The sequence below is a fragment of the Lolium rigidum genome, chromosome 4, assembly GCF_022539505.1.
Source record: "Lolium rigidum isolate FL_2022 chromosome 4, APGP_CSIRO_Lrig_0.1, whole genome shotgun sequence".
NCBI lineage: Eukaryota > Viridiplantae > Streptophyta > Magnoliopsida > Poales > Poaceae > Lolium > Lolium rigidum.
Window position 1 is genome coordinate 31,744,272 of NC_061511.1, and position 26,413 is coordinate 31,770,684.

Below are 26,413 nucleotides of genomic sequence, written 5' to 3' on the forward strand. Positions count from 1 at the left end.
CTATTTCCTTTGCGTCCTCGATTGCTGTTAACCAATAGAATCCTGCTCTGAAAACCTTAGCCGCGATAGCCCGGCTGCTCGCGTGGTGCCCGCATATCCCTTCGTGCACATCCTTCAGGATAATTCGTCCTTCTTCGGGTGTAACGCATCTTTGTAGCACGCCCGAAATGCTTCGTTTGTACAACTCCCCTTTTACCACAGTGAAAGCTTTTGATCTCCTAATTATTCGCCTTGCTTCAACTGGATCGTCGGGTATCGTTTTCCTTAGGATATATGATATGTAAGCCTGCATCCATGGAATTTGCACCATCATGACTAGCTCTTGCTCTTCTTCTTCTTCTTCTGCTGTGTCTTTGGTGATACTCGAGGTTTTCTCTTTCTTCTCCTTCTTTGTTTTTGCTGGCTTTGTTGACCTCTCGCTTATCTCTTCCCAAAACACGCCTGGAGGTATCGCGAGACACTGTGACCCGATGTTTGCAAGAACGTCGGCTTCATCGTTACTCATCCTGCTGATGTGGTTTACCTCACAACCATCGAATAACTTCTCCAGCTCATTGTACACCTCTTTGTATGCTATCATACTTTCGTTGACTGCATCGCATTGATTCATGACTTGCTGTGCCACCAATTGTGAGTCGCCGAAAATTTTCAGTCTGGTTGCACCGCAAGCTTTCGCCATCTTCATCCCGTGTATGAGAGCTTCATATTCTGCTTCGTTATTAGACGCGTTTGGGAATGTCATCCGCAAAACGTACTTCAACTTGTCGCCTTCAGGTGATACCAATATCACGCCTGCTCCAGCACCTTCCAGTCTTTTGGACCCGTCGAAGTTCATAGTCCAAGTTCTCGATAAATCTGGGGGTCCCGTGTTTTGTAGCTCCATCCACTCTGCAATGAAATCTGGTAAGACCTGCGATTTTATTGCTTTTCTTTTCGTACGTGATGTCCCGAGGGAAAGTTCTATTCCCCAAAGGGAGACACGACCAGTAGCTTCTGGGTTGTTCGGTATATTTGACAAGGGAGCCTCGTTGACCACTATTATCGGGTGCACCGAAAAATAGTGTCGCAATTTTCTTCTGTCGTCGTGAATACTCCATATGCAAGTTTCGATATTGCGGGTACCGCTGTTTGGAAAGCGACGATTGCTCGCTGATGAAATATACCGGCCTCTGAACTCCATGAAGCTTGCCCTCTTCTTCTCTCTCGACTACTAGAGCTGTGCTGACCACCTGAGGTGTGGCTGCAATGTACAAGAGGAGAGGTTCCTTCTCTTTCGGTGCCACCAATATTGGTGGTGTCGAAATTTCTCGCTTGAGGTTTTCGAAGGCTCTATCTGCTTCCTCGTTCCATTGAAATTTTTCCCCCTGTTTGATCAATGCATAGAACGGCAGCGCCTTTTCTCCTAGCCTGGCGACGAATCTGCTTAAAGCTGCGACTCGCCCCGTTAACTGTTGTATTTCTTTCAGCTTTGTTGGCTTTCGCATAGTAACGATGGCCTGTATTTTTTCGGGATTAGCTTCAATCCCCCTTGCTGATACCAAGAACCGAGAAGTTCTCCTGCAGGAACTCCGAACGAGCACTTTGTCGGGTTCAGCTTGAGACAAAACCTGTCGAGGTTGTCGAAGGTTTCCTTCAAATCTTCGATCAAGGTTGACCCCTTTTTTGACGTTATCACGACATCGTCGATGTAGACTTGTACATTTTTTCCAATATGTGTTGCTAAGCACTTCTGCATCATCCGTTGATATGTTGCTCCCGCGTTTTTCAAACCAAAAGGCATTGTTTTGTAGCAAAACACGCCGTAAGGTGTGATGAACGCTGTTTTGGCTTCGTCTTCTTCTTTTAACCTGATCTGGTTATAACCAGAGTATGCGTCCAGAAAGGAAAGACGTTCGCATCCTGCCGTGGAGTCGATAATTTCATCGATCCTTGGGAGGGGAAAGTGATCCTTGGGACAATGTTTATTGAGACACGTGAAGTCGACACACATGCGAAGGACTATTGTGTGTTTTTTCGGCACCATCACTGGGTTAGCTACCCATGTGGCTTCTGTAGATATTTCTCCGATGAAACCAGCATCTTTGAGTCGATCTATTTCGATAACATGGCTTTGCGGCTAGGCTCCGAAAAACGCTGCAAAGGTTGCTTTACTGGTCTTGCGAGAGGATCCAAATTGAGGTGGTGCTCGGCAAGTTCCCTGGGTACTCCTGGCATGTCAGCTGGACACCATGCGAAGATTTTCCAGTGCTCACGGAGGAACTCGACGAGCGCGCTTTCCTATGCGACATCCATGTTTGCGGCAATGGATGTTGTTTTCTTGGGATCTGTCGGGTGGATCTGTACCTCTTTTGAATCCTTTGTTGTATTGAAGGTTGGCTCCTTGGAAGACCTCCCTACCTCTGGCAACACATCATAATCAGTGAACCTTGGTGCCGCATATTCTGCTTGCATCCCGAAAGTTTCTGATAGTCGATGAAAATCCTTGTCGCATTTATCAGATAACGCGAAACTTCCTTTAATTGTGATAGGTCCCTTAGGTCCAGGCAACCTCCACAACAGATATGTATAATGCGGTACTGCCATGAACCTGGCGTATGCTGGTCGTCCCAATAAGGCATGATATTGCGATGGGAAATCCACAACTTCGAACTCCAAATTCTCTATCCTGTAGTTTTCTCGAGTTCCAAGCTCGAACGTCGAGGTTGATCTTGCCCAGCGGATAACTTGGCTTCTCTGGTGTGATCCCATGGAAACGTGTGTCAGTTGGTTTCAAGTTTGCCAGGGATATGTTCATCTTCCTCAATGTATCTGCGTACATGAGGTTTAAGCTGCTGCCGCCATCTATGAAAACTCTCGACACGTCAAAACCAGCGATTACTGCGGGTAAGATGAGTGCTGATTGTCCTGGTCGAGGAACTTGCTGCGGATGGTCCGCGATTGTGAAGCCGATGTCTTGCCCCGACCAATTTAAGTACTCGACTGTTGGTGGAGGCATCTTCTCTGCCATGAACACTTGTCGCGAAATTACCTTCTGCGCCCTGTTGGATGGCCTAGCTTTCTGAATCATCGAGACCGCACCGTTAGAGTTAGGATCTACATATGGAGGTGGGTGTGGTGCTGTAACACCCCAAATTTTTAAATAAAGAGAAAATGAATTTCCTTTTTCCAAAAATGAGAACCAACAAAAAACTTTTCTTAAAAAGAGTGCTATGCTTAGTGCTCATACCTATTGCTAGTGTTTTTGCCATGATGAGTGTATTTATGCTTAGGTGATAAACCCTAAAACCTCAAAGTGATCAAGTGAAGATCACAAACCAAATAAAATAAAAGATAAAGAAATCAAATAAGAAAAAAACCTAAACCCTAACCTTCTCAAAAATCATGTAGATCTATTTTGAGAAACCCAAAACAAAAGAAAAGACATATGTGGGCATGTAGCCCTAATGTGTAAATTTTAAACCCTACCTTTATTATTTATGCTAAATAGTGGTGAACCATTTATGAACCCCACTAAGACCTAAACCTCATCTTCTTTATCACCATCTATTTAAAACAAAATAAAAAGAAATGATATTAAATAATAAAGGCATATGCAAGCCTATGGCCACTTTGTGCAAAGGCTCCAAACTTGAGTGTTAACATTGGTAGATGATTTGGAATACCTCAACACACTCAATAAAGTACTTATCAACCAATTCAAGTGATAAACAAAATAAAATCAAACATATGCATAGAGGCATATGTGACACTTAACCAACATATTAAAATTTGACCTAGGCACCCACCTTGTCCCAAAATGGTGTGAACCTTTTTCCCAACTCAATCAAACCCCAAATAAACCTCACTCTGGTCAAAGTAAAGAAAAGAAAAATAAAAGAATAAAAGGTTAGAAAATCACAAACCCTCACATATGGCTCTATGCCATTTTTATAAATTTTGACCCTAGACCAAATTGATCTTCACCATTAGTTGGAATATGTTATTAAACTCATATTACAACTTTGTGAATCATAGAAACACCAATTAAATCGAATTCAAATAAAAATTGAGGTCACATAGAATAATGGTCAAATCTGCCCATTATAATCTGGTCCCCACTTTGAGCCCCTACATTTCAAAATTTTCAAACTAAACTCTTACCACTCTTTGCATGTCATCCAAGAGGACATCAAGGTGAACACTTTATGTGAAGAAATATATGCCAAATTCTTTTTGGATCAAAATCTACACACATGCAAAGTTGGAACTTTTTATTAATGTGAACAATCTCACACTTAGCCTTTTTGCCATTCTTGAATTTTCTAAATTCCACCACCACCTCTCTTTGCCTCTGGTCACTTAGAAAGTTAGAACCAAACCAAACACACCCTTTTCAAAGTGGTCAACTATTTGAATTAAACCAAATTTGGACAAAATTGATGAATTACAAATAGGGAACTATACCCACACTATTTGAAATAGTGATCTACCCCAACCCTAATGCCCCCAACCTACCCTATCTGGTCCCCTTGTCCCCTCTCTCACTCAATGCACCACAGCAACCCTAGGGAGAAGCCCTAGCTTGGCATGGACATGGCCATGCCGGCCATGTCTCACCTTGTCCCTTCTCCTCTCTTCCCCTTCTTCTCCAACCACGGCCCTAGTGCCGGCAAGCTCCACCTCGACCTCCTGCACTAGCCTATGCACCCCATGGTCGGAGAGAAGCCCTACACTCACCAGACATCACGCGCCCAGGGTGACCAGGGCAATGCCGAGGACGTCGTGGGCGCTCCCGTAGACATGCACTGGCCACGCGCCACCCCATCCCTCTGCGCCTCCCCCAGCCCCCACACCGACACGTTGAGCACCGCCGGCGACACTGCGGAGTCCGCCGGACACGCTCCCGTGCCCGCGCGAGCGCCATCGCCGCCGCCATCATCGCCGAGTTTCCGCCACGGCCACGCAGTCGCACCACTTGCCCCCGATCGATTTCGGCACCGTCCCACTCCGCCGTTGCCGCCAGAAGGACCGCCAGGAACCGCTGAACAGCGCCACGCCCTCGCCTCGCTCTCTAGCCCTCTGTAGCCATGTCGCCATGGCCGACCTCGCCGCAGACCCCGGCCACCTCGAGCTCCTATAAAAGGAGAGCCCCTCCTCCTCAATTGAGCACACCAGCCGCCTCCCCACTCCCTTCTAGCTCGCCAATACCCCTTCCCCGCCTCGATCGAGCCCTCCCTCGCCGGAATTTCGCCGGAATAGCCCGCCAGTACCCTACAAGATTTCCGACGAATTAGTCCCTCCCCGGAGCTCCCGCGACCACCGTCGAGCTCGCCGTCGTCGACAACGACCAGCTGCATCAACGCCGCCGCTCGCCGGAGTCCCTGCTCGCCGTCGACCCCCTACTCCGCCGTGCCAGCACCGCCCCTCTCGTCGACGACGACGACGCGCCTCGACCGCCCGATCTACTCCTGATCGCACGGCCACCATCCACCCGTACCGATTCGGTGAGTTTCACCCACTGACGGGTGGGTCCCCCTGTCAGCTGGCCCGCTGCGCGCTGGACGCACTGCTGGGCCGGCCCAACTCTGCCCCGGCCGTTTTCAAATCTTCTGGCCCGTTAGCTTTTCCCGCCGGCCTTTTTGATTCAAACTCAATTTAAACATTTCCAAACAATATTCAATACTGCCCAAACTTTGAAATTCAACCATTTCAAATTGGATAAACCAAATTCGGTAAATTTTATATTGTTGGAAAGCCACTAAAATTCTCTACAACATGCCACTGGCCTCATGGTCAAATTCGTTGTAGAATAAATATGACAAAAATAACAAGACAGGGACTTTTCCCTATTACAATAATTCTTAAAAATCAACCAAAATATATATTAAGTTAATTCCAACGCTAATAGCTCACATTTGACTTACACCAATTGTTTATGCAGTAAAATGGTGTGGTCACTTTGTATGATCATGCCCTAGTTTAAGTAGTGGATAATATGGCTAGTTTAACTAGTTGATACTGTCCAAAACTATTAAGTAAGTCTTATGAAGTTTTATACTTCATTTAAATCTTGTCTCAAATGAATTCATGTGATGTTTGGACCCCTGGCCAAACTCACTTATATGAATTACTTAGAGATTTAAATCATATGTAGTGTTATTAAATGGTATGAGGTGCCACACCTCATTTAATCATTGGTATGTGGTATTAAACTATATGAGGTGTAGCCTCTCAACTAAATACTTACTCCAAGGGATTACATGAGAATTAATGACACATGTAATAATACTCCTTAGGTTCTTATTTAAAAATATTCCATCATTTTCATAGTAGTATTTAAATTATTCAAGGCTACTTATTAAATCTTATGAGATGTAGTGGTCTCATTTAAATCTTGCCTCAACTAAGTTAATATGGGGTATAGACTATGGTCAATTTTAAACTCATATTAAATTTGTTGATGATATTAAATCATTAATCATGAGTAATAAAAAGGCATGAGGTGGTGTACCTCATTTAAATCATTTCCCAATTGATACTTGTGAAGAGGTTGACTTTAGTCAACCTAGGTCACATCTTATTCATGAAGGAAATTAAACCTTAATAATATTTAATGAGAGGAAACTATTTTCTCTCAAGAAATAAATAGAAACTCTAATTAATATTTATAATGAGAGGAAATTATTTTTCTTAAAGATAGAATTAAATCAACTCAACTAATAAGCATGTTGAGTGATAGCTTAGTAGGAGTAATTTATGTGTGTGCTTAGTCTGGTACTTAGGCTTTGTGTGGTAATTGTGTGTATTGTACCCGTATTTAGACGCTAGTACCGAGGAGTACACCGAGGAGGAGGAGGACTACTTTGAAGAGGAAGAGAACTTTGATCACTACTCCAACCAAGGCAAGCTATTATTAATGCAAGCTAACACCTTTGCAAGTTCTATGGTTGCAAGCTAATATTCGTGCAAAGTGCAAAGCTCTACTAGAGCAATGCACCCTCACCAATTTACTTTAGGCTTCATGATCCCATCCCAAGTTTTATTCTTACAAGCTTTTACTTTGATTATTATAACTTGCTTTTATAGTTAACTTTGGTCTAGAGATAGAATACTACAAGAGTATCAAATTTAGCCTAGAGCAATGAAAGCTAGATAGCACCCCTCATGATTAGTTGCTAGTGCTAACAAATAAAATTGACTACTCTAGATGGGAACTTGTGAAATGAAATGACTTTGAAAACCTTGGAATGATGAGTCATTCTATTGAAAGATGTTGAAGGTGAATATGACTTGTGAATGACATGGTGAATTTTACAAAAACTGATGGTTGGGTTCGGATGCGATACCATTCCAATTTTGCAAGTACCCCCACAATACCCGACATGGGTAAGGGCTTAACTAGAAATTTATGTGCTTTAGTATGGGTTCCCTCTAAACAAGCGTCATCGGGGTTATGCCGAGGGCTGCCTCTACAAAAGAAATGATGTGATATGACGTGAATGAGGTGAATTGTCCGGCCCAAGCCCTGTGCGGTTCCCGGGTTAACGGAGTTGGTTTTCACCGGGAGGCCAAGCTCATGGGGAGATGTGCTCGTACTAGAGTATATAAGTGAAAGGTTATGGTTGGTAGTCCGCATACGGAGTATGATAAATCAGGGCCGATTAACCCTGACGGATTATTGCAAATATTGTGGCACAAGTGTACGACCTCTGCAGAGTGTAGAACTATTCGAATAGCCGTGTCCACGGTTACGGACGATTGGAAAGGCCATACTTGTTCCGTCATCGAGACCATTTTCAAAAATGTGACAGTGACGGGTGACTTGTGATTTGAACTTGAAATGGTGACTTTGACTTGAATCACAACAGAGTTGTGGGAATGACACTAATGTTCCCACTTGAGTTAGTTAGCAAATGAAGAGGCTTTTACTAAATGCTTATGAAATAAAATTGGCTTTATGCAAATAAACTTAGAGCTTAGCACCCCCTTACTATAGTTGATAGTGCTTACATTAGTATTAGTTTGCGAGTACTTTAAAGTACTCATGGCTTTGTCCCTGGCTATTCAAATGGCCAGACTATGAAGGAGAACAGACAGTACGAGGAAGATGGACAGCAGGACGTCTACGACAACTAGGATCACTCCTGACGTCAACAGTTGCCTGTGGAACAGATGGACCACGACCGCTACTACTTCGCTTCCGCTATGTGTTTTGTAATAGGATCTCTAGATCCACTATGATGTATTAAGACTGGATCATGTGATCCCTCTATGTAAGACAATTATGTGATGTAATGAATGATGTGTTGTGATATCAATCTATTATGTCTCGCAAAAACAATATTCCTGGGATTGCGATGAATGGCATAATAGGCATCCGGACTTAAAAATCCGGGTGTTGACAAGTTGGTATCGAGCCATTGTTGACCTTAGGAGACCCTAGTTAGAATGGACGTCCTGAAAAATTTAGTTTCAAAAACAAAGGAAGTGAATATTTATGAAAAATTATTCTCACTCTTATCCTTGAGATCTTTTCCAAAATAAGAGATCCATACTCCACTTTTTCTTGTAAATATTACATAAAATTTTGCACACTTGATCACTTCTCTAACTTACTTATCCTAACTGCTCACAGATGGAATACCAATGGGAGTGCTATCAGCTTGGTCATGGAGGAGAACTGAAGTTCGAAAAGGAGTTGAAGCAACTAGTGGAATATCTAGGACACCCGTACCCTGAGTTCTTCGGAACATCCTTCAATAATCAGTTGGGAGAACCCCCTCGGTGGGAAGTTTCTACTGATCTACGAAGAAAGCTTGAAGCCCCGGTATGGGAAACCATATGGTTTTCTGTAACGGGAAACACCTGGAAGGAAGGACTAGACAAAGCTATGCAAGAAGCAATTTCCCGTCTGTGTGGACAAAATGAGGACAAGATCAAGAACACTCGCTTCATCTACTACCCAAGACATGACTCCATGGGAAGACCGATGACCATGCCCCCACCACAACCAGAGATGAACCCCTATAAAGCCCCTCAGGACTTCAGGCAGTACAAAACCCGCATGGATTTAGATAACGCCCTCGCCCTTCGCCAAGCACCTCAACAGTGAAGACGAAGAATTCCCCCTGAAGAGTAGTATTATTAAGGCACTATCGTAGGTGTGAGTTTGTATCAGGATCCCCCTTGTATCGTAGAGCGATGAATGGTTCTTCAAACCAACGGTGTGTTAGATTTGTAATGTGTGATGCTTGGTATGAATGAAAAAGTGTTGTTGGTTTTTACCCCCGCAACACTACTCAAAAATTTTATGAACCCTTTAAAAATTTAACCCAAAACAAACCCTAGAAATTTCCCTCTTATCTTATCATCTATCTCAATCTTCAGATGGCCCCACCAAACCGCAACCAAGACGCAATGATGCAGATGCTCCAGATGATGATGGAAGATCGCGAAGCCACGAGAGCTGAACGACAAGCCAACTTAGCTGCACTGCAACAGATAGCTCAGAACAATCAAGGCCATGGAAACCATGATCACCCAGGATCAAAGCTCAAGAACTTTCAGAACACCAACCCTCCGATGTTTAGCAAGACTGAAGAGCCACTTGACGCAGATGACTGGCTCCAGACAATGGAGAACAACCTAGAAGTTGCGGGAGTAGAAGCCGCAGAGAAAGTACTGTTTGCCACCCACTATCTGTCAGGACCTGCACGAGCCTGGTGGACGAGTGCCCGCGCAATGAATGCTGGACAAATGATGAAGCTGGGAAGACTTCAAGCTGAAGTTTAGTAAATACCATGTGCCCCAAGGACTAATCAAGAAAATGAGAGACGAGTTCCGGGAACTCAAGCAAGGAAGAATGTCCGTGGTGGAATACCGCGACAGGTTTCTTACTCTGTCAAGGTACGCCCCGGATGAGACAGACACCAATGAGAAGAGGAAGGAAAGATTTCTGAACGGACTACATGACGAGATGCAAACGGTGTTAGTGAACATTCCGTTCGCTGACTTAGAAGCCCTTGTGGACTCAGCCATACAGATGGAAGGAAAGCTGCATCAAGCCAACGAGAACCGCAAGAGAAGAATGCTGAACCAGAGTGGACCCCACCATACCCAGAAGCACCGCAACAACTCAACTGGAGGATTCACCCCAAGATACAATAAACCCCCTGCTCAGAATTATCGCCCCAACTACTCCAACAACAACGGAGGACCCCCAAAGCCCGGTGACAACCACAACAACCACAGCAAAAACAACAACAGTAACAACAAGGGAAACAACAACAACCCCAATACTGCCCCAGTGACTGGGAGTAACGCTGTTCCCGTCAACCCCAAAGACAAGTCCACCGTCAACTGCTACGAATGTGGAGTTGTGGGTCACTTCTCCAATGAGTGCCCCAAGAAGCTTGCCAGGATGGCCGCCAATACCGCAGCACCTGCTCAGCAACAGCGCCGCTTTGCCGGAAGAAGGAATCAGAACAACAACAACGGCCGTCTATACCACATGACTGCCACTGAAGCTCAGGAAGCACCCCAGACCATGCCAAGTATGTCCTCCTGTTAATAAAATGCTCAATCTCTCTTAGGAACCTAACTTTTCTTAAAATCTCGGGACGAGATTTGTTTAAGGGGGAAGGGTTTGTAACACCCCAAATTTTTAAATAAAGAGAAAATGAATTTCCTTTTTCCAAAAATGAGAACCAACAAAAAACTTTTCTTAAAAAGAGTGCTATGCTTAGTGCTCATACCTATTGCTAGTGTTTTTGCCATGATGAGTGTATTTATGCTTAGGTGATAAACCCTAAAACCTCAAAGTGATCAAGTGAAGATCACAAACCAAATAAAATAAAAGATAAAGAAATCAAATAAGAAAAAAACCTAAACCCTAACCTTCTCAAAAATCATGTAGATCTATTTTGAGAAACCCAAAACAAAAGAAAAAGACATATGTGGGCATGTAGCCCTAATGTGTAAATTTTAAACCCTACCTTTATTATTTATGCTAAATAGTGGTGAACCATTTATGAACCCCACTAAGACCTAAACCTCATCTTCTTTATCACCATCTATTTAAAACAAAATAAAAAGAAATGATATTAAATAATAAAGGCATATGCAAGCCTATGGCCACTTTGTGCAAAGGCTCCAAACTTGAGTGTTAACATTGGTAGATGATTTGGAATACCTCAACACACTCAATAAAGTACTTATCAACCAATTCAAGTGATAAACAAAATAAAATCAAACATATGCATAGAGGCATATGTGACACTTAACCAACATATTAAAATTTGACCTAGGCACCCACCTTGTCCCAAAATGGTGTGAACCTTTTTCCCAACTCAATCAAACCCCAAATAAACCTCACTCTGGTCAAAGTAAAGAAAAGAAAAATAAAAGAATAAAAGGTTAGAAAATCACAAACCCTCACATATGGCTCTATGCCATTTTTATAAATTTTGACCCTAGACCAAATTGATCTTCACCATTAGTTGGAATATGTTATTAAACTCATATTACAACTTTGTGAATCATAGAAACACCAATTAAATCGAATTCAAATAAAAATTGAGGTCACATAGAATAATGGTCAAATCTGCCCATTATAATCTGGTCCCCACTTTGAGCCCCTACATTTCAAAATTTTCAAACTAAACTCTTACCACTCTTTGCATGTCATCCAAGAGGACATCAAGGTGAACACTTTATGTGAAGAAATATATGCCAAATTCTTTTTGGATCAAAATCTACACACATGCAAAGTTGGAACTTTTTATTAATGTGAACAATCTCACACTTAGCCTTTTTGCCATTCTTGGATTTTCTAAATTCCACCACCACCTCTCTTTGCCTCTGGTCACTTAGAACCAAACCAAACACACCCTTTTCAAAGTGGTCAACTATTTGAATTAAACCAAATTTGGACAAAATTGATGAATTACAAATAGGGAATTATACCCACACTATTTGAAATAGTGATCTACCCCAACCCTAATGCCCCCAACCTACCCTATCTGGTCCCCTTGTCCCCTCTCTCACTCAATGCACCACAGCAACCCTAGGGAGAAGCCCTAGCTTGGCATGGACATGGCCATGCCGGCCATGTTCCACCTTGTCTCTTCTCCCCTCTCCCCCTTCCTCTCCAACCCTGGCCCTAGTGCCAGCAAGCTCCACCTCGACCTCCTGCACTAGCCTATGCACCCCATGGTCGGAGAGAAGCCCTACACTCACCAGACATCACGCGCCCAGGGTGACCAGGGCAATGCCGAGGACGTCGTGGGCGCTCCCGTAGACATGCACTGGCCACGCGCCACCCCATCCCTCTGCGCCTCCCCCAGCCCCCACACCGACACGTTGAGCACCGCCGTGACACTGCAGGTCCGCCAGACACGCTCCCGTGCCCGCGCGAGCGCCATAGCCGCCGCCATCATCGCCGAGTTTCCGCCACGGCCACGCAGTGCACCACTTGCCCCCGATCGATTTCGGCACCGTCCCACTCCGCCGTTGCCGCCGGAAGGACCGCCGGAACCGCCGAACAGCGCCACGCCCTCGCCTCGCTCTCTAGCCCTCTGCGCAGCCATGTCGCCATGGTCGACCTCGCCGCAGCACCCACGGCCACCTCGAGCTCCTATAAAAGGAGAGCCCCTCCTCCTCAATTGAGCACACCCAGCCGCCTCCCCACTCCCTTCTAGCTCGCCAATACCCCTTCCCCGCCTCGATCGAGCCACTCCCTCGCCGAATTTCGCCGAATAGCCCGCCGGTACCCTACAAGATTTCCGACGAATTAGTCCCTCCCGGAGCTCCCGCGACCACCGTCGAGCTCGCCGTCGTCGACAACGACCAGCTGCATCAACGCCGCCGCTCGCCGGAGTCCCTGCTCGCCGTCGACCCCCTACTCCGCCGTGCCAGCACCGCCCCTCTCGTCGACGACGACGACGCGCCTCGACCGCCCGATCTACTCCTGATCGCACGGCCACCATCCACCCGTACCGATTCGGTGAGTTTCACCCAGCCGACGGGTGGGTCCCCCCTGTCGGCCTGGCCCGCCGCGCGCTGGACGCACTCGCTGGGCCGGCCCAACTCTGCCCGGCCGTTTTCAAATCTTTCGGCCCGTTAGCTTTTCCCGCCGGCCTTTTTGATTCAAACTCAATTTAAACATTTCCAAACAATATTCAATACTCGCCCAAACTTTGAAATTCAACCATTTCAAATTGGATAAACCAAATTCGGTAAATTTTATATTGTTGGAAAGCCACTAAAATTCTCTACAACATGCCACTGGCATCATGGTCAAATTCGTTGTAGAATAAATATGACAAAAATAACAAGACAGGGACTTTTCCCTATTACAATAATTCTTAAAAATCAACCAAAATAGATATTAAGTTAATTCCAACGCTAATAGCTCACATTTGACTTACACCAATTGTTTATGCAGTAAAATGGTGTGGTCACTTTGTATGATCATGCCCTAGTTTAAGTAGTGGATAATATGGCTAGTTTAACTAGTTGATACTGTCCAAAACTATTAAGTAAGTCTTATGAAGTTTTATACTTCATTTAAATCTTGTCTCAAATGAATTCATGTGATGTTTGGACCCCTGGCCAAACTCACTTATATGAATTACTTAGAGATTTAAATCATATGTAGTGTTATTAAATGGTATGAGGTGCCACACCTCATTTAATCATTGGTATGTGGTATTAAACTATATGAGGTGTAGCCTCTCAACTAAATACTTACTCCAAGGGATTACATGAGAATTAATGACACATGTAATAATACTCCTTAGGTTCTTATTTAAAAATATTCCATCATTTTCATAGTAGTATTTAAATTATTCAAGGCTACTTATTAAATCTTATGAGATGTAGTGGTCTCATTTAAATCTTGCCTCAACTAAGTTAATATGGGGTATAGACTATGGTCAATTTTAAACTCATATTAAATTTGTTGATGATATTAAATCATTAATCATGAGTAATAAAAAGGCATGAGGTGGTGTACCTATTTAAATCATTTCCCAATTGATACTTGTGAAGAGGTTGACTTTAGTCAACCTAGGTCACATCTTATTCATGAAGGAAATTAAACCTTAATAATATTTAATGAGAGGAAACTATTTTCTCTCAAGAAATAAATAGAAACTCTAATTAATATTTATAATGAGAGGAAATTATTTTTCTTAAAGATAGAATTAAATCAACTCAACTAATAAGCATGTTGAGTGATAGCTTAGTAGGAGTAATTTATGTGTGTGCTTAGTCTAGTACTTAGGCTTTGTGTGGTAATTGTGTGTATTGTACCCGTATCTAGACGCTAGTACCGAGGAGTACACCGAGGAGGAGGAGGACTACTTTGAAGAGGAAGAGAACTTTGATCACTACTCCAACCAAGGCAAGCTATTATTAATGCAAGCTAACACCTTTGCAAGTTCTATGGTTGCAAGCTAATATTCGTGCAAAGTGCAAAGCTCTACTAGAGCAAGGCACCCTCACCAATTTACTTTAGGCTTCATGATCCCATCCCAAGTTTTATTCTTACAAGCTTTTATTTTGATTATTATAACTTGCTTTTATAGTTAACTTTGGTCTAGAGATAGAATACTACAAGAGTATCAAATTTAGCCTAGAGCAATGAAAGCTAGATAGCACCCCTCATGATTAGTTGCTAGTGCTAACAAATAAAATTGACTACTCTAGATGGGAACTTGTGAAATGAAATGACTTTGAAAACCTTGGAATGATGAGTCATTCTATTGAAAGATGTTGAAGGTGAATATGACTTGTGAATGACATGGTGAATTTTACAAAAACTGATGGTTGGGTTCGGATGCGATACCATTCCAATTTTGCAAGTACCCCCACAATACCCGACATGGGTAAGGGCTTAACTAGAAATTTATGTGCTTTAGTATGGGTTCCCTCTAAACAAGCGTCATCGGGGTTATGCCGAGGGCTGCCTCTACAAAAGAAATGATGTGATATGACGTGAATGAGGTGAATTGTCCGGCCCAAGCCTCCGTGCGGTTCCCGGGTTAACGGAGTTAGTTTTCACCGGGAGGCCAAGCTCATGGGGAGAGGTGCTCGTACTAGAGTATATAAGTGAAAGGTTATGGTTGGTAGTCCGCATACGGAGTATGATAAATCAGGGCCGCTTAACCCCGACGGATTATTGCAAATATTGTGGCACAAGTGTACGACCTCTCGCAGAGTGTAGAACTATTCGAATAGCCGTGTCCACGGTTACGGACGATTGGAAAGGCCATACTCGTTCCGTCATCAGACCATTTTCAAAAATGTGACAGGTGACGGGTGACTTGTGATTTGAACTTGAAATGGTGACTTTGACTTGAATCACAACAGAGTTGTGGGAATGACACTAATGTTCCCACTTGAGTTAGTTAGCAAATGAAGAGGCTTTTACTAAATGCTTATGAAATAAAATTGGCTTTATGCAAATAAACTTAGAGCTTAGCACCCCCTTACTATAGTTGATAGTGCTTACATTAGTATTAGTTTGCGAGTACTTTAAAGTACTCATGGCTTTGTCCCCGGCTATTCAAATGGCCAGACTATGAAGGAGAACAGACGAGTACGAGGAAGATGGACAGCGGGACGTCTACGACAACTAGGATCACTCCCGACGTCAACGGTTGCTCGTGGAATAGATGGACCACGACCGCTACTACTTCGCTTCCGCTATGTGTTTTGTAATAGGATCTCTAGATCCACTATGATGTATTAAGACTGGATCATGTGATCCCTCTATGTAAGACAATTATGTGATGTAATGAATGATGTGTTGTGATATCAATCTATTATGTCTCGCAAAAACAATATTCCTGGGATTGCGATGAATGGCATAATAGGCATCTGGACTTAAAAATCCGGGTGTTGACAGGTGCTGCCGCTATTCTGAGCTGGTGTCGATTTTCTTCGGTAATCGCGGGAGGAGGTGGAAGGTGGATCTCGCTCCTTGGCTCCCGAGGGTTTCTGTTATTTGCTTGGGCATTTGCAATTCCTGCAGCTCGCAACATTGCTTGAAAATTATGGCAGTCTTTCTGACGATGTCCTGACTGCCTCTTTCCATTGTTGTCAAGGTAAAAGTGCATTTGACACGGACCGTTCATCATCTCCTCGGGAGACACGTAAGGTCTTGGAATCCTTGGTCCACTATTTTGCCTGTTGCCGCGAAAATCCCCTCTACTGTCGCCTTGTTGCTCATTACTCCTTTGATAGTCATCTCGACTATTTCCTCCAGGATTTCCCGAAATCCGGCCGATATATGGCCGGGAGCATCGTTGTTGTAAACTGGCGAGAAAATCGCCTTCTATTTTGATAATTTCGACTACGATCGTCTTCTGGCGACCTGTGTCTTTTATTGTATATTGCGTCTTCTCCATCTGCCCATTTATTGGCTATCTCCATGAGTGCTGATATGGTCTTAGGGTTAGTTATCCCCAAGTCCTCGACGAAATCTCCTCGCCGAATTCCTGCCACGAACGCATCTATTGCTCGCTCGTCAGATATATCTTCTCGCCGAGTTTTTTATAATGTTCCACCGCTGTATGTATTTCCTCATCGACTCGTCATGTTTCTGTCGACACGCTCTCAGCTCTTCCAATGACGCAGGTTTTTTGCAAGTGGATCGAAAGTTTTTGACGAAGATATCTTCGAAATTATCCCAGCTGTCGATGGAGCCTGGGGGAAGTTTCTTGATCCAAGATCTCGCGGCACCGCTCAAGTGGACTTGTATACTTTGCATAGCTGTTGCTCTGGTTCCTCCTACCAGCTTCACCATCTCGAGATAATCCACGAGCCAATCCTCGGGATCTTGCAGGGCCGTCGAATTTCTTGAAATTTTCGGGTAACTTGAACCCTTTTGGGACTCGAGTTTTTCGGACTCTTCTCGTGAAACACGGGAGCCCACACATATCTTCGTCGGCAACCTCTGGTGAGTGCTGACGCTCCCTTCTTTCTTGTCGCGCTCTGTCCACTCTTACTTGAACTGCTGTGTCTCTTGCTCCACTTGTTCTTGGGGGGTCTTGAACTGCTGCAGTGGGTCGTGGACTATTTTTGCCTAGGATTTTCTTCGGGAGGCGTTGTTGCAAACGCTGTTCCCATAACTCCTACTCCAGCCATCGCCATATTGAACAATGGTTCTCTCGGGTCCCCAGGAGGTGGTCTGGATGCGAGGATGTAAGCCTGTGTTGCCATGTAACCTGCTTCTGGTGTTTTTGGGATGATATTTCCCCTGTCATCGATCGTCATGAAGGACATGTCGAGATTTTGAATTAGGTTTCCCCTCTCTCCTTCGGGTATATTCTGCAGCCGAGATTTTGCTCTCCTTCGAGCCTCTCTATGGCTATCTGCCGAAGTTTCTGACTGACGACTGAGTCCTGCTCGACGCCCTCGCTAGACGCGGAAGCCGCCTCTTTTCTCCTATTCAAGGATGCTGTCTCTTTTTCCAGCTCTCGACTTATTCGAGCAAGTCTATATTGATATGCTTGTAGCTCTTGTGCAGTAGCAGTGGTGGTCATTGGTTCCGAACCATCTATAGCTCTTGCAGCCCTGTCCCATGCTGCTTGCGGGAGTTGTACTCTTTCTCGAGGCGAGGACCCGACGTATTTAGTGCCTAGGCCTCTCCTGAGATTAGCGGGATCGACGTATGGATTTCCCAAATTGTCGAAAGCCTCTGATGTTTCTGGTTCTGATCGGCCTGCCTCATCGATCGCGTAGATCTGATGATATTTTGAGCATTGATTTTTATCGGGATTGGTGACACCATCGTATAGAGTGGTGAAGACCTTTCTGATGGCAGCAGATTTGTCGATGAAGTTGAAGCTGTCGACGCTACCGGAGTCGCTGCTTATAAAGGAGTCCGCAGACGACTCGAAGGATGTGTTGCTGAAGATCTTGACGAGCTTTCCCTTCGCCTTGGTGTCGATGAAGCATGGCGAAGAAAACTTCTCGTCACTCGACGAAGAGCTAGAATCGACCGCTGAAAATTCCGACGAGATCGGATCTTCGAGACGGTAGGATCCTTCCTTGTTGACGCCAAATCGGAATTCTCCGAACGTCATGATGATGGGCTCCTCCGGATAGGCACATGCATCCATACGGGAGGGCGGGTGAGGAATAAAATTGACTAGATCAGTTTTTCCCTTGTTACCTCGATCCATCGCATTGCTTGCTGCCGACGAAGTCGACGATCTTGAACGTGCCATCGAGATCAGCTTCTTGCAACCTCTAATCCCCACAGACGGCGCCAATTGACAACGGATTACTTTGTCAATGCCTACAGATTGTAGACTAGGGTTTTGTTAGAAGTAGAGGGCAAGTAGATCTCGAAGGTTTCAGCCGAAAAGTACTCGACGATTATGAAAACTAGGGTTCTGTTGACAATAGATTCGATCCTTTCTTTGTCCCTCGACTCCCCTTATATAGGAGGTGGAGCCGAGGGTTTCGTAATACACAAGTTTACAGAGTCCGGGACGGTTTCTAACTCATCCCGCCAGATTACAAATAACACTTCCTATTACAACTCTATCTTTCCTAAATATATCTCGGGCTCCCGAATCTTCTTATTCTTCGGGTAGTGGGCCTTCAGTAAACCCCGGGTACTATCTTCGGCAGGCCCATTTGGGATGCCTATGTCACCTGCCCTCTCTCAGATCCAGAATCTCATCTACCCAAACTGTCCCAATAATTTCTAAAATTTATAGAAAATAGTAAGGAGCTAATTCGGTTCAGTGGATAACAAGATCAGTTTTTAGAATTCAGGAAACTTAGAGATGTTGATGATTCGTATTCGCTGTTTTCAGTCTTCTCGATCTGGAAAAGCTTCAATGGAATTTGTACAAGATTTGTTTTCTCCTCTATTTTTGATCTAGCTCTGTTCTTGAGTCGAGCTCCCAAAAAAAAAATCTCTTCAAACAATGTCTATACGTGCCCTGCAAAAGTGTGGCCCACTGAGCATATTAATGTAGGTGTCGACGAGAAATGTGCCTGTGTTTGCTGGCTTTACTGGACCGCACCCTCCACCTACCTTCTGACCGTGGCACTGTAGTCGCATACGGTACAGACTCGTATAAGGTTTTTAACAAGAGTGTGTATTTACTGGATAGTAGGACCGGCCCAGTTACCAAGAAGGAAATGAGCGAATCATAGTCCACCACGTGGCGGGAGCACTGGTGCTCATGTGCACCAAATCCCCTTCCCATCATTTTTCATTTAACTTTCATCATTCAGTTGTGTTTATTTAGCGACGCCAGGGGCACATCCGAGCGCCGCCTAAGGTCCTCCCTGTCTGGCCCCTCCCAGCCGCTGCCGCCGGCGGCCTCTCCCGCGGTGGTGGCGGCACCCCCGCTGCCAAAGGTGGCTGGGGAGTTCGTGCGCGCGCGGTGGAGGGCCGGCTCGTGGGGGCGACGCCGGTCGGGTGAGAGGAGGCCGGGCCGGTGATACGTCTCCAACGTATCTATAATTTCTTATGTTCCATGCTAGTTTTATGACAATACCTACATGTTTTGTTCACACTTTATGATATTTTGATGCATTTTCCGGCACTAACATATTAACAAGATGCCGAAGCGCCAGTTGCTGTTTTCTGCTGTTTTTTGGTTTCAGAAATCCTACAGAGGAAATATTCTCGGAATTGGACGAAATCAACGCCCAGGGTCTTATTTTTTCACGGAGCTTCCAGAAAACCGGAGGGGATACGAAGTTGGGCCACGAGGTGGCGACACCACAAGGCGGCGCGGCCAAGGAGGGGCCCGCGCCACCCTATGGTGTGGGCCCCTCGGGCGCCCCCTGGACTGCCCTTCCGCCTACTTAAACTCTCCGTCGCGAAAACCCTATTACCGAGAGCCACGATACGGAAATACTTCCAGAGACGCCGCCGCCGCCAATCCCATCTCGGGGGATTCAGGAGATCGCCTCCGGCACACTACCGGAGAGGGGAATCATCATCGGAGGGCTCTACATCACCATGCCCGCCTCCGGACTGATGCGTGAGTAGTTCATCCTTGGATTTTTGGGCTTCTCCCTCTCTCCCTCTGTCTCTCTCCGGAGGATTTGAACTACGGCCGGCTCAGAAAATGGTGGGTCCCGCGCTGCCGAGCACTGGGGTTGCGCAGTGGTCAGTGGACCAGGACGTCGTTGCGTACCTGCGGTGTCGCTGCATGCGGGGCCGTGGGCGTTGTGGGCCGATCATGTCAGTGACCGGGGTGTATTGTCTGTAAGGTGGAGCTGGTTGAAGTGGGACGCATGGGTGTTGGCGTTTGAAAAGGTTGTGGGCACGATGCGCGAAAGCCCAGGCAGGCCGGCTCCACTGTCCACTCCTCTCGCGCACAGTGAGCATGCGCACTCTGAGTGAGCGTACCCGAGGCAGAAAACGCCACGACGCGAGCTTCCACGGTTCTCGATTTCTTTCTCTCTTTTTTTTGCTTGTCATGGGAAAATTGCGCTTTTCTTTTTCAACTCGAGACAGTGGAAATTCGGAGTATTAGAGCTGCACGTTAACAACTTCTCTTCTCGTTGTTAGATTTGCATGTTACGAGAGGCTCAATTATAATCTTGCATACGCTTTTTTTGTTATAATTTCTTTTTGTGATGCAACAACAGAGGGATACCAGTAAGTATCTATGCTAAGACACTCGAATTGATCTATTTTGCTTTAAGCATATTTAAAAAAAAAATTGCTCTAAGTATGTCACTGGTTCACTTTTCTATTTCTATATAAATAGACGAGATGCGTTGCAATCCACGAGTTATGTCTATAACCGTCGCTATTGAGAGGTTTTAATATTCGTCGTTTGTGATCTTCCAATCCCACTAACGACCGAGAAGAGTTCACAAACGATTTGGCTAACGGAATCGTGTGCAAAAAGTTCACCTATGTGTAGTGATGGTTTGGTTAACCGTATGTGATTCCTCATTTCGGCCATATCTGAGTGATTGTTTTGTACTAGTGTTTCTTCTCTTACATTGCAAAAGAAAACTCACATTTTTAACAGTGTTTGTCTCTTTCTCTTGTTTTTTATTTGCATAGCAAAACTTACTCGAACTCGTGTGTGAACTGGTGAGTTGTTGATTCAGCCCGGGGATCGAGACACTATTACATCTATTGTCTTAACATGTTAATGCATGTAAAATGTTACTGCCCTTAATTTTGGGACATCTATGTTTCCTCCGTCGATTCGTCTTATAAATTGTGATGTAGCATCGAAGTTCATTTCGGATGCATGCCTGGACGGACGAGAAAACTCTCTTCTGTAAAACCGGTGAGCATGGCGATTATGGGAGCTTTTGCGCCGAGATCGAATGCTCATGAGAGGTTTAGGCTATCTCGTGCAATCACTACAGGAAAATCAGGCGCTGCCGTGCAGCATATCATTGCCGTGAGGCACCGCACGGCAAAGAATTCTTTGCCGTGCGCCGCAAGAGGCACGCACGGCAAAGAATATGTGCACGGCAAAGTTACAGGGTGGCGCACGGCAAAGATAAAGAGCACGGCAACCTCACCCATGCCGCACGGCAACGTTCACTCGCACGGCAAAGTTCCTCAAACGCGCACGGCAAAGAAACCATGACGGCAAAGCCAACGGAGGCCGCACGGCAAAGAAACTGTGCTCGGCAAAGGATCCGGGACATTGCCGTGGGCTTCCCTTTGCCGTGCGGCCGGATAAAATGCACGGCAAAGACGCCTTTGCCGTGCACTCCTTCTTTGCCGTGCGCCATACTTCATTTTATTTGTTTTTCTTTCTATTTTATTTACATCTAATACTTATATTTATTTTTTTATTAGTTTTACTTTTTGATGACTATTTATTAGTGTTACTTAAGACAATGTGCAATACAAAATTAGTCTCCATGCTCATCCCCCACAAATATCGGGGTTCCGGTGCTCGGCGGCCGTCCCCCTCCTTCCCCCAAAACAGCGGGACGGCGGGTCTACCCCCGTTGATTTCTCCGCGCGAGGGTGCACAATGTACTTTTTCATTCTCTTAGGTTTGTTAGGGTAGGTTTTAGGTCCAGTTGCAAGTTTTGGTTGCATTTCGGTGCTCCGGGGTCATTCCCCCTAAAAACGGCCGTCTGTGGGCCCCGGATGGTCTACCCCCTAGATTTCTCCGCGCGAGGTTCCACCAATATACCTTTTCATAGGTTTAGGTTTGTTTAGTCCATGGACATATGGAAAACCATGTGTGGCACCCTTTGGCACAGTCTAGCCCCCGATATACCCGCGGCGGGACACTTCGGCGTACACGTCCAGGAATCTGTTAAGTGTTATCGCCCGAAGGTGAGGAATGTCAGACCGGGGATCCATGCCATGCACCATTTTGTGAATCACACCTTGCATCACACTTTGACACATAGCATAGGTCCACATGCAAGGTTTGGTGGGGTTCGGTGCTCCGGCGGTCGTTATCCCCTCCTTCCCCCAAAACAGCGGAACGTGTGCCCCGGTGGGTCTACCCCCCTAGATTTCTCCGCGCAGGGTGCACCAATGTAACTTTTCATTCCTTTATGTTTGTTTAGTACATATACACATGGAGAACCAAAGATTGGGACCCTTTGGCACATATACCGGCGAGCTAGAGCCATTATCACACGATCGACGGTGTGCACGGTCTCATCGGTTAGGGTTAGGTGTAGGGTTAGGGCTAGGGTTTAGGGGCTAGGGCTAGGGTTTAGGTTAAAGGGTAAGTATTTATGGTTAGGTTTAGGTTTAGGGTTGAAGGTTAGGGTTAGGGTTTATGATGCATGGTTCTACAGCTCCGGCGTCGTGGTTTAGGGATTTAGAGGGGTTTAGGGCTCGAAGCCTCCCCAGTTTAGGGTTTAGGGTTTAGGGGAGCTACTTTTGCACCATTAGACCTTGCACCACACTTTGGAACATATCATAGGTCCACATGCAAGGTTTGGTGGGGTTCCGGTGCTCCGGCGGTCGTTATCCCCCTCCTCCCCCCAAAACAGCGGAACGCGTGCCCGGCGGGTCTACCCCCTAGATTTCTCCGCGCGAGGGTGCACCAATGTAACTTTTCATAGGTTTAGGTTTGTTTAGTCCATGGACATATGGAAAACCATGTGTGGCACCCTTTGGCACAGTCTAGCCCCCGATATACCCGCGGCGGGACACTTCGAGCGTACACGTCCGGGGAATGCGATTAAGTGTTATCGCCCGAAGGTGAGGAATGTCAGACCGGGGATCCATGCCATGCACCATTTTTTGAATCACACCTTGCATCACACTTTGACACATAGAATAGGTCCACATGCAAGGTTTGGTGGGGTTCCGTGCTCCGGCGGTCGTTATCCCCCTCCTCCCCCCAAAACAGTGGAACGTGTGCCCCGGCGGGTCTACCCCCTAGATTTCTCCGCGCGAGGTGCACCAATGTAACTTTTCATTCTTTTAGGTTTGTTTAGTACATATACACATGGAGAACCAAAGATTGGGACCCTTTGGCACATATACCGAGCAGCTAGAGCCATTATCACACGATCGACGGTGTGCACGGTCTCTTGGTTAGGGTTAGGTGTAGGGTTAGGGCTAGGGTTTAGGGGCTAGGGCTAGGGTTTAGGTTAAAGGGTAAGTATTTATGGTTAGGTTTAGGTTTAGGGTTTAGGGTTAGGGTTAGGGTTTATGATGCATGGTTCTGCAGCTCGGCGTCGTGGTTTAGGGATTTAGAGGGGTTTAGGGCTCGAAGCCTCCCCGGTTTAGGGTTTAGGGTTTAGGGGAGCTACTTTTGCACCATTAGACCTTGCACCACACTTTGGAACATATCATAGGTCCACATGCAAGGTTTGGTGGGGTTCCGGTGCTCCGGCGGTCGTTATCCCCCTCCTCCCCCAAAACGGCGGAACGCGTGCCCGGCGGGTCTACCCCCTAGCTAGATTTCTCCGCGCAGGGTGCACCAATGTAACTTTTCATAGGTTTAGGTTTGTTTAGTCCATGGACATATGGAAAACCATGTGTGGCACCCTTTGGCACAGTCTAGCCCCGATATACCCGCGGCGGGACACTTCGGCGTACACGTCCGGGGAATGCGGTAAGTGTTATCGCCGAAGGTGAGGAATGTCAGACCGGGGATCCATGCCATGCACCATTTTGTGAATCACACCTTGCATCACACTTTGACACATAGAATAGGTCCACATGCAAGGTTTGGTGGGGTTCCGGTGCTCCGGCGGTCGTTATCCCCCTCCTCCCCCCAAAACAGCGGAACGCGTGCCCGGCGGGTCTACCCCCTAGATTTCTCCGCGCAGGGTGCACCAATGTAACTTTTCATAGGTTTAGGTTTGTTTAGTCCATGGACATATGGAAAACCATGTGTGGCACCCTTTGGCACAGTCTAGCCCCCGATATACCCGCGGCGGGACACTTCGGCAGTACACGTCCGGAGAATGCGGTAAGTGTTATCGCCCGAAGGTGAGGAATGTCGGACCGGGGATCCATGCCATGCACCATTTTGTGAATCACACCTTGCATCACACTTTGACACATAGCATAGGTCCACATGCAAGGTTTGGTGGGGTTCCGGTGCTCCGGCGGTCGTTATCCCCCTCCTTCCCCCAAAACAGCGGAACGTGTGCCCCGGCGGGTCTACCCCCTAGATTTCTCCGCGCGAGGGTGCACCAATGTAACTTTTCATTCCTTTATGTTTGTTTAGTACATATACACATGGAGAACCAAAGATTGGGACCCTTTGGCACATATACCGGCAGCTAGAGCCATTATCACACGATCGACGGTGTGCCTGGTCTACTGGTTAGGGTTAGGTGTAGGGTTAGGGCTAGGGTTTAGGGGCTAGGGCTAGGGTTTAGGTTAAAGGGTAAGTATTTATGGTTAGGTTTAGGTTTAGGGTTTAGGGTTAGGGTTAGGGTTTATGATGCATGGTTCTGCAGCTCCCGTCGTGGTTTAGGGATTTAGAGGGGTTTAGGGCTCGAAGCCTCCCCGGTTTAGGGTTTAGGGTTTAGGGGAGCTACTTTTGCACCATTAGACCTTGCACCACACTTTGGAACATATCATAGGTCCACATGCAAGGTTTGGTGGGGTTCCGGTGCTCCGGCGGTCGTTATCCCCCTCCTCCACCCAAAACGGCGGAACGCGTGCCCGGCGGGTCTACCCCCCTAGATTTCTCCGCGCGAGGTGCACCAATGTAACTTTTCATAGGTTTAGGTTTGTTTAGTCCATGGACATATGGAAAACCATGTGTGGCACCCTTTGGCACAGTCTAGCCCCCGATATACCCGCGGCGGGACACTTCGACGTACACGTCCGGGAATGCGTTAAGTGTTATCGCCCGAAGGTGAGGAATGTCGAGGCCGGGGATCCATGCCATGCACCATTTTGTGAATCACACCTTGCATCACACTTTGACACATAGCATAGGTCCACATGCAAGGTTTGGTGGGGTTCCGGTGCTCCGGCGGTCGTTATCCCCCTCCTTCCCCCAAAACAGCGGAACGTGTGCCCCAGCGGGTCTACCCCCTAGATTTCTCCGCGCGAGGTGCACCAATGTAACTTTTCATTCCTTTATGTTTGTTTAGTACATATACACATGGAGAACCAAAGATTGGGACCCTTTGGCACATATACCAGCAGCTAGAGCCATTATCACACGATCGACGGTGTGCACGGTCTACTTGGTTAGGGTTAGGTGTAGGGTTAGGGCTAGGGTTTAGGGGCTAGGGCTAGGGTTTAGGTTAAAGGGTAAGTATTTATGGTTAGGTTTAGGTTTAGGGTTTAGGGTTAGGGTTAGGGTTTATGATGCATGGTTCTGCAGCTCGCGTCGTGGTTTAGGGATTTAGAGGGGTTTAGGGCTCGAAGCCTCCCGGTTTAGGGTTTAGGGTTTAGGGGAGCTACTTTTGCACCATTAGACCTTGCACCACACTTTGGAACATATCATAGGTCCACATGCAAGGTTTGGTGGGGTTCCGGTGCTCCGGCGGTCGTTATCCCCCTCCTCCCCCCAAAACAGCGGAACGCGTGCCCGGCGGGTCTACCCCCTAGATTTCTCCGCGCGAGGTTCCACCAATGTAACTTTTCATAGGTTTAGGTTTGTTTAGTCCATGGACATATGGAAAACCATGTGTGGCACCCTTTGGCACAGTCTAGCCCCCGATATACCCGCGGCGGGACACTTCAGCGTACACGTCCAGGAATCTGGTAAGTGTTATCGCCCGAAGGTGAGGAATGTCGGACCGGGGATCCATGCCATGCACCATTTTGTGAATCACACCTTGCATCACACTTTGACACATAGCATAGGTCCACATGCAAGGTTTGGTGGGGTTCCGGTGCTCCGGCGGTCGTTATCCCCCTCCTTCCCCCAAAACAGCGGAACGTGTGCCCCAGCGGGTCTACCCCCCTAGATTTCTCCGCGCGAGGGTGCACCAATGTAACTTTTCATTCCTTTATGTTTGTTTA